The sequence below is a fragment of the Ammospiza nelsoni genome, chromosome 5 (assembly GCF_027579445.1).
Source record: "Ammospiza nelsoni isolate bAmmNel1 chromosome 5, bAmmNel1.pri, whole genome shotgun sequence".
Taxonomy (NCBI): Eukaryota; Metazoa; Chordata; class Aves; order Passeriformes; family Passerellidae; genus Ammospiza; species Ammospiza nelsoni.
The window spans coordinates 50,152,655-50,162,662 of record NC_080637.1 but is presented as its reverse complement, the minus strand read 5'-3'; positions in this window follow the sequence as shown (position 1 = coordinate 50,162,662).

The following is a 10,008-nucleotide window of genomic DNA, read 5'->3' as shown; positions in this document are numbered from 1 at the left end:
GCCCAGGCCATCTGAGGTGCCTGAGTGCAGGGATAAGGAGGGTCCTGGGAGTCCCTCAAACCGAGTCTCAAGTGGCTCAGTGCCAATATTGGAGCTCAAGGGGGAGAAAGTAGAAATGCAAGGCATACCTTTGCTCATTTCCACCGTCAGAGACCTTAACAAGACTTTATCTTAGATGCTCCAGCCATGATAGCCCTGTCTCACCCCAAATTCCTCAGGACGCTCTTAGAATTCCCCTCATTCTCCATCCTGGCCTGCCAGCAGAGTACCAGCCATTTCAAGTGATGATAATTTGGCTCTAACCCCCCAGTGGAGTGGAGCTGCAACCCTGATGTCCACCTGGGTGCTGAAACACCTTTTGAAATCTGTAGAGGGCTTCAAAAAAAGAGTTTTAAAGGGCCTTCAATCCATCTCACCTCCTTCCAAATGGCACCAGCCAAAGAAATGCTGCAGCCTTGGGCTCCTTCGCAGTCAGCAGGGGGAAAGATGAGGATTTGAGTAGTCTTTCTGTGTCTGTAGAGGGCTCTGGGGACAGCTGGCTCCTGAATGCCCATGACCCCGTCAGGTATTTAAGGTTCCCAAAGGGTCAGTGGAGGCCCAGGTGCCTTTTGAGGATCTCTGCCCTCAAACAAGCTGGGGTGGCTCCACCAGCCCGGTGCCACCTGTGCGGGGAGTCCCCCATGCTGCAGTGGCTTCCTGGCCAGGACAGAACAGCCTGTGTGTGGGAGGGCTGATCAAATTCCTCAGCAGCGAGAGATACCGCTGCCAGAGAGGAGAAGGTCTCAGCAGAAAGCTAGCAGGGACTGCTGCAAATTTCTTGCTTGGTAGCAACAAGAGCTGCTGCAGGGCCTGATTTTGGGGGAGATATGGTGTGCTTTTTTTTTTTTTTTTTTGAATATCCGGCTCTATTACATGCTAGATGGGATAGAAATAGAGTTATTTATTTTCATGTGGATGATGCTGGGCAGTTTTTAGAAGCTCAACATCAGAAACAAAAAGCTAATCCCTGTAGAACCTCCAGACAGCAAGGAAGAGGATGTTTGGAATTTGACTAATCATCTACCTATGACCCTGCCTGGAAATAGAGCAAAGTGATACTCAAGCTGCTCAGGCTTCAGCAGTTTTTCTGTTTTTAAGACAGGGAGAGATTTTTCTCTAGTGATGTCTTTAGACTGGGTGGGTCGGTCTCACTGGCACTGAGTTTGACAGGGGTGCATGCACCTAAAACTCCTGTGCCTTGAGCCTGCTGGGGGCTCCCTTGATTCTCTTACTTCTGTGGAATTAGTTTGAGATGTGTCCCTCAAACCCCTAAAACTAATGGGGATAACTGGATCTCCCTCTCACCTGGCCTGTGGGCTATTGGTGTGCCAGATATCACAGGTTAAGGTTTGAAGCCACCATGGCATATATTGGGAAGGTATTTTGAGGCTACATGAAGCATCTGGACCATAAAAATGTCCCATCAGAGCTCCACGACTTGACAAGATGTGTTTGCAACTGCGCTAGCTGGCAATGGCCCCACAGACAAACCACAACAAAACAAGATTTCCTAAGAGCCTGCACCAGGATTTCTTATTAATTAACCACTACAGCTCTCAAGCCTGCAAACAGCTGAACTCATCTCCCTGGTTATTCTGTTATCACCAGGGAGGAGAGCCACACGTGTCTGAGGACAATGGGCAGTTCCTTGCTGCAAGGCTGCTCTCCCCTCATCTCGTGTTGATGGAAAAAATTATCATCCTAGCCACCATCCACAGCAGCATGGAGTGAGGGGTGATTTTTTTTTTTTAAATTTATTACCTTATTTCTGAGAGGGCAGGTAAAGAATTATGAAACAGCAGGAAGGAAAACAGGGCTTACAATGGAAAGCAAGACTCAGTCTGAACAGCTGAGGTGTCTCAGCCTCTCCATGATGAGTCCTATTTTGAAAACAATCAATGGAAAGAAATTAGGAGGTGTTGACAGCCAACGTGTAGTCAGCCCGCCCACTCAGGGTATGTGACTTAGGTGCTGCTGCTGCTCGGGTGCCGGGGTTCGGGAGGAGGATGAGCAATCCCTGCGCCCACGCCCTGGGGCTGCCGGTGCAGCCGTCAATGGAGGGGAGACGCAAAGGAGGCACCTGGAGCGAGTTTTACACCTCGTTTACACCCGAGATCCGCTCTGTGGGCGAGTTGGTGGTACACACAGCCCCGGCTGAGCGGGGTTTGTCCCGGCTGTCTCAGGGGACAGGGACGGGGTTGCTGCGCCCTGCTCATGCTGTGTCACACAGCGTTTGCCCCAGAGGGGCTGACACGAGAGCTGCCCCGACCTCCCTGAGCAAGGACCGAGCTCGGTTTAATGGAGGAAGAAGGAGGAAAGGAGAAGAGAGGCCAAAGGAAGGAGACAGAGACGGGCACGGAGCTCGGTGCTTGTATTTGGGGCTGGAGAAAGGCAGAGCCTCAGGGTACCCAGGGCTTGCATAATTTGCCTTCCCGCCCCTGGCACTGGCAGGGAAAACGCTTTCCAAGGATGAGTAAAACCCTGACAGAGCCAGCGGCTCCAGGGGAAAGGGAAGGTGTCACCTGGGACCTGCCAGGCTTTCCCCGGGAACCACCCCCTCTGCCTGTCTCTCCGTCAGAGGGATTCCCCCAGCCCCTCACCACCTCCCTCATCTCACCCATCCCTGGCAGGAACCTGGCAGAGAGAAAAGGATGGGGAAGGGATACGAGCATGCAGACAGATGCAGAGGGCAGAGCCCAGCCCCTGACAACAGCAGAGGGGAGAGGGCTCCAGTTGGCTGTGCCTTCCTGCCCCGGGCTTTGGGATGAAGGAGAAGGCGAAGGCATTTCACATCTCTGCGGATGTGCAGCTCGAGCAGGATTCAAAGAGAAAAGGCAAGGCTGAGGGGCACTGATTTCCCAGCACTTTCCCGTGTGCACACACGTTCCTGCATCAAGTGGGGAGGAGGGGATGCTGCCTTCTCTGATCATGCTGCCATATATTTCTCCCCCCACCCCAACCCCCAAGTTTAGGGTAGAAGGGAACAATTTCCTTACACTGGCAACCATCCATTATGTCTGTGGATCTGCTCCCCACCCCATTCCCCCTCTCTTTCCTGTTTTGATGAAAGGAAAAAATGTTCTGCTTTCCTTCTTTATTTTTCCAGACTGGTGAATAGCACTCGAAAGGAATTTCTCTTCCTCCCCCCTTCCCCTCTCCCAGTATAATAAATACATACGTATGTGTGTGTGTGAATACGCCACACATCGCAGGTCATCTGTTGTTTTTCAAAAGGCATTTATTATTTTTGTTTCCAAATTGATTAGGTGGGCAGCGGTCCCCCTTTCCACTGGCACCACCCCAAACACTGCTTCCCCTGCCCTCGCCCTCTGCCACTCACCGTGTCCCCATCCTTTGCCCTCGGGTCTGCAGCGAGCGGTGGTGGCGGTGGCAGCAGCGAGAAGGAAGCTTTGCTGAGCTGGAGTAAAAATAGCCCCAGCAGTTACTCAGCTCAGAACGTAACATGACTCATGTGAAACGAAGATGAGGGTCGAAAACCAAAAGCAAGCAGCTCTCCTCCCCCCGGCCCCTGCCACCTGCTGCTGCTGCTCACATCACAGAGCAAAACCCACTCAGAGTGCTCCTGGCTGGGGGTCAGGGCATCAGCCAGGGCGGAAAGCCCCACTCGTGCTACCTGCAAGAGCTGGTCCTCTCGCCTGCACCCAGCTGGTGGTGCTGACACCAGCAGCAGGCGGGTTTGGTGATGCTGCAGCCGACTTTCAGCTCATTTAACCTCCCCTGAGCTGCAGACCCTGAGCAAAGCTGACATCCCACAGACACAGTGGGACCAAACACCCTGCAGCAGTACCCTTGTACCAGCAGCACAAGTGCAGCCAGACACCCCAGTTTGCTTGCCTGCCGTGGCCTGAGCCTGGAGAGAGCAGTGAGGTCATGCCCACCCTGCACCCACCCCTGGCACTGTGGGGGACAGCAGCAAGGTCATGCCCACCCTGCACCCCACCCCTGGCGCTGGCAGGGTGCCCCCCATGCCATGCCCTGTGGGGGATAGCAGCAAGGTCATGCCCACCCACAGCTCACCCCTGGACTGGGCATGGTGCCCCCCATGCCCTGTGGGGGACAGCAGCGAGGTCATGCCCACCCTGCACCCACCCCTGGCACCGGGCAGGGTGCCCCCATGCCATGCCCTGTGGGGGACAGCTTGCCCCCGGTTTTGGGTGGGTGGGAGAGCAGCAGGCCTGGCCTGGCAGGAGGTAGGCCGCGCTATCTTCTGGCCTGTGTAATAAAGGAGGGAGTTTAAAAATAGCCCTTGAGCTGCAGTGCCGGAAAGGCAGCGAAACGTATAGAGAGGGTGTGTGTTTATCCTACACGCCCTGGGCCCGAGCCTGCTGCCACGGGAGCTGCCCCAAAGCACAGGCACCGCTCACTGCTCATGGCTGCCCGCCTGGCCTGGCAGTGTGGGGCTGGGGGCAGCCCTGAGCTCTGCCTCACAGGTGCCAGAGGTGCCCACCCACCAGCCCATCCCAAACCATTTGGAAGTGTGGCACATGCACCTCTCCCCCATGCCAGACCAGCCTGATGTGTGGCTCCTCCACCCCCCTATATCCAGACAAAGTGGCATCTCTCAGGACAAAGCCTTTCAATAGATCCCCTGCCCTCTGCCCTCTCCTGAACAATGAGAAATCAAGGAATATTGTCCGAGCTGAATAAAAAGATCTAAATTTAGAGTGTCTGATGTGTTCTTGGTTTCCTGCCATAACTCCCCTCCTCCCCGTCCTCCCTCTTCATTGCTTGCTTAGCCTTATGCACAGAAAGGTTTCTGATGGGGTGAGATCACCACCAGGACCCTGTCTCCCCAGTGATGAGACAGAGGGGAATTCCAAGTTTGACTCTAGTCTCTGTTTTTGTAAGACAGGGAGGAGGGGAGCACGCTGTTTTTTTCCTCACCAGCTTAGATGTGCAGAAAAGGGAGGGAAACCTAAGATCAGGAGAGAGGAAACCTTCTCTCCCACTTCAGCCTCCTGATGTCATGGCCCTGACCTGCCCCAAGCACTGTCCATATGTTTCCATCTGCTCATGGCATCCCCTCCTACAGCTCTGCCACGGCAAGTCCCCAGAGCAGCGCTGCCCCTGCGCTGTTCCAGCCCAGAAACTCAAGCCTGTAGGACCCTCACTGTCCTCCCACTTCCTCCGGGTGGGCCCAGCCAGAAGCAAGAAGCTCAGAAAGAACAAATAAAAGCAGAAAAAAGCCTGACACAACCCCCAAAAATGCCCAGGGGGGAGGGAGAGGAGGGGTGTTATCCAGCAATGTGCTCCTTATGTTTAAACAAGGGACTCCCTTGGGTTCCTGCCTGATAAGTCTGGGTGTCAGGGGAATCTATTCATTTGTTTTCTTTTTTAAACAAAAAGGCCTTCCCACAACCACAGTGAGGAGGGAGCCAACACCTCTTGACAAACAGACATGTCTTAAGTGCACACATGGGAATCCTCTCAGCCCTGCTCCTGGAGAGGAAAAAAGCATACACTGCTCCTGACCACATTGCTCGGTGTCAGTGGAAAGGGAAGCATGGGCCAGCAGCATTTTCTGCACAAAGATGGACACCAGCAGCTAACTCCAGCTTGCCAGCATGTCTGTGGGGTGTCTGGAGGTGCCCAGATCTTTTCCAGTAGTGGAATCCAGGCAGGTGGGCTGGGACACTGAATCAAAAGCAAGGAAAACTTTTCTCACCCTCCTTTGGCTTCAAACAGTGTCTCCCAAGAGCTTCCTCTGACCCTCCCCAGCTTGGTCACTGAGTTGACAAGCAGGTGGAATGGGACTTTGAGGCAAGCCAGGCCCTCCCTGCTTTGCTCTCTTTCCCTGGCTGTCTGGGAGGATTATGAGTATTTATTACTATAATAATAATAATAATAATAATAATAATAATAATAATAATAATAATAATATTGCTAATTTCCCTTTTGCCAAGCACTCAGAGACAGGGTCTTCAGAATGACAGCACAGCAAGCGTGCCAGGGCCATTGCTGGGACAGGAGAGGGGAAGGAGCAGCACTTGGGGCTCACAGGGAAGGAGAGAGCAGGCAAAGCCCACCAACACAGTGTGAGCCTGCAGAGAAGCCGAGCAGGGCTGCACCCACTGGGGCAGAGAGAAAAGCTTCCCTTCCTTCCCTCTCAGAAAGAGGGAACAGCACAGGGGGCTCAGCAAGTGAGAGGGAGAGCTGGGACCCCTTTGCTGTTGGAGACTGAGTTTAATGCCCATTCCCAGCTCGGAGAGATTGGCAGGGCTGGAGGCTGGGGAATGGAAAAGTTCAGGTCTCCAGTTCCATGTGCAGCTGCTGCCAGAAAGCATCAGACTAATGGATGCAGCAGGGTGGGAAGGGAAAATCCAGCACCAAGGCTCCTGGAGAGGAGGCTTCCTACCGTGGTCTGGCTTGCCACCTGCAAGGAGAGGGCTGCTCCACAGGAGGGGACACTGCATGTGTGACTCCAGCCCAGGTGTGACCCCCTGGTCCAGGTGTAGCTCCTGAGTACCTAAGCAGAGACAGAGATGAGGCTGGTGATGAAGTGACCCACAAAGCAGGTGTCAGGTCTGCCTAGGAAAACTGCCCAGGACGCCAGGACAGCCAGGACAGGAGCAGGCATGGATGTGCCTCCAGCACAGCTGGGCTAAATGGGGTGTAACCTCCAGGTGTGCTCTCACACGTCGTGGAGGTCTGGGCTCCGTGGATGGCTCCTTGTGAAACACTGGATAACACACGGCAGGGCCATGGAACTGGCTGAGGATGGTGGCACAAGACCAGTTTAAGGTCACAGTGCAGGGACAGGGAATTTGGAGCCAGGGTGGGATCATAACTTGGAAGCAGTGCAGGCACATGAATGTGCTTCAGAGACACAGGGATGAAAAAAGGCTCCGAGAGGCAGGCAGACACGGGGAGGGGTGCCAAGGCCCCACTGTGGAGAGCCAGGGAGTGGGAAGGGACATGGGAAAGCCAGTGTTGAGAAGGCACAGGGACAGAAAAAGGGATGCAGTAGTGCCCTAAGTCACTAGGGAAGCAGTGGGGTGCAAGGTCCATGGCCTTCCCCCAAGAAGGGGGTGTGGGTCTGGGTCACACATAGCCCAGGACCAGGATCCAGCACAGCTCAGGACTGAGGAGAGCTCAGCTCAGGCCAAGCACAAGCCCAACATGTCCAACAAGTGATTAGCACCACCAAGGTGACAACAGGGAGAAATTCCAGTCCCAGCCTTAGGCAAGGGAAGATACTGCCAGGAGCAGCAGGAGACAGGGCTGCAGACAAGGCCACAGCGCAGGCCCAAGGGGCATCCTGGACACCCAGCCACCACCAGCTAAAGACTGGAGGAGTCCACTTGGAACAACCAGTCAGGATCCAGGACAGCTGAGGAGGAGGCTGGGCACAGATACACCTCCAACAGAGCTCAGGAGCAGGTACCTGGACCTGAGCTGAAATGGAGCTTACATGGGGTGAGAGTCCCAGGTGAGCCCGCCTGTGCTCATGGCACTGCCACGCATGAGCCATCCCCCCAGCAGGATATTTCCAGCCTCTTTAGGGTGTGGGACCTGTAAATCTGTCCCTGCTGAGGCTCACCATCTGGGCAGGATGTTGATTACCTAAACCAGCCAGAGGGAAAAGAGGCTCAAAAGCCAAGACGCACCTGAGCAACACGTAATCATGCTGAACCATCCTTGCCTGGCCTCATCCTTCTTTCCCTCACTCTCCCTTACTCTCTGGAATGACAACGCAAGATACTGCCTCCATCTCTGAAACCTATGCCAAGAAACTTTTATTTTTAAATTCACAAACAATGACCTAGCAGCTGGTCCAAGGCTTTTTTTTTTCCCTTGCTAACAGAGTGGAAATTATATATATATATTTAATTAGCTCATCGGAGCTAAATTTCCCTTCCCACCATTCTTCATTAAAGGCAGATGTAAAATGACCCCCGACTCCAATCTCTATTGAAGGGGGTGTGACCCCTTGCCATCTAACAGAAGTTTCCAGAAAGCCAGTTTCTCCCATCCTGCCTCTTTGCTTTGTCCAATTGTTGGTAGAGGGAGCCAAGAGTTTAAAATGCCATTTTGGCTGCCTCTCCATTATCTTGGGCAGACGGAGGGTTGAGATACCTCAGAGAATGGAAAAATCCAGATAAAGGGCTGTGGTACAGATGTACCCTCACGTCTCACCAGCCCTTGGACCCAGCTGGGATCCAAAGATGCTTTCTTGCTGCTAAAAAAAAAAACAACAAAAACCAAAACTAATGTGTTTAAAATACCAGCCATCTCAAGTTCTGGCTGGTCTTGAAACAAGGGCCAGCCTACAGATCTTTAATTTCTGCACCCAAATATTAGCCCTTCCTTATGTACTGGACATGTGCCATTCCAGGGCGACCCTCCTGACCTCAGGAGAGGGGGCTGCCTGCCACCTTCATGCACACCACGGTGCCACCAGTGCCACCAGTGCCACCAGTGCCAGCAGAGGACCGTGGTCACTGCACGAGGACTGTCTAACAGAGGTGCATGCCTGCAACCACCTGAGGCACCACAAGGGGATTCAGTATTCTCTTTACAGCTCTGAAAATTGTGCTGAAACCTGTAAAACCCTATGTTTTCTTCATGTTCCCCCTGAAGATATTCCCTGAAGGCATTGCTTTTCTTCTCCTGGCCCCTTTTTTAGGAAAGGCACTGGGCTGACTGCCCTGGTCCCTAAAGTCTGGAAGTGGTGAAAGGAGCACACGTCCCCTTTTTTCTGCCTTTCCAACCTGCCCAGATATTGTGTGAACAGCAGGAGACAGAATCCATGGCACACACATCCTGTACAACCACTGCCCCTCACTTTGAGAAGGACCTTGTGCTCCAAGGTTCAACATGACCTCCTCTTTCCACTGAAAGCAGCCAGTCAGAGATACCTGAAACATGGATTTTGGTACCTTTGCTACATCTCAATCTTTCTGCCTTCCTTTTTCTCACTGTCTCCCCTCTCCCCACAATTATTTACAACCTGGATCTGGACTTGTCTTAACTAAGCAGAGAAGAATAGCATGATGGATGCTTCTGGCATGTTTGGGTGCCACAGTGGCCTGGACTTGACTCCGAGCCATTGGGGGTGGTTGGCTCTTGCTTGGAGAGCGTCCTCCAGGATTTTGAGATGAGCAGTCCCTAGATGCACACGCTGTGGGTTAGACCCCCCCAGATGCCCCAGACCACCCAGTCAATCTGCCTTGCATAGGGCCAGGCCAGGACATTCCAGATGGGCTGTTTTGGGCCTGGCAGCAATTCTGGGCTTCTCTGCATGGCTGTGGACCCATACTGGGAATGTCTCAAAGTTTGGGAGTTGTTTGATCACTGCCATAATCTCCTTCAATATTTGAGCCACAATAGAAGGTCAAGACAGACGTAAAGGCCGGCTCCTGCTGCTGCTCCGGAGTGACTGCGAATAGGTCAGACTTATCTCAAGAAAACACAGCTCCAGGAATGGCACAGACCCTCTTGTCCACCTGTCTGGCCTCTCCTTCTCCTTCTCCCTCACTCACCCCCTGCAGGACTCTCTGCAGGGATGCAGGAATCTCAGCAATGTTGGTCACACAAAGCCCTCTCCAGTGACAATAGCTCCTTCCTTCCTTCCCCCATTCCTCCTTCCTTACCCTATTCCTTCTTGCACCTCTGCAGCTCTCACACATTCCCAAAGTTGCTCTCAGGGGTTTCCAGAAGCTCCTGAGCAAAGCCCATTCCTGCCCTCCTCCCCCAGCATGGCAGGCCACAGCCGTGCAGGGCAGCCAAGGGGGGCTTTTGGGGAGGAGGGCTGTCCCCACCAAGCAGCTCTGCTTGGGAACAGACATATTTACATCTCTGTCTGTGACTGAGGGTGTGGTTTCAAAAACTGGCACAAGTCACTTGGAAAAAAGCTTCTGGAGAAAGCAGCTCTCCTGCTTTCTCTCCTCTCCTTCCAGCTGTGCATTCTCTTTTTTTTTAACTTTTTTCCCCCTGGTTCATCCATTT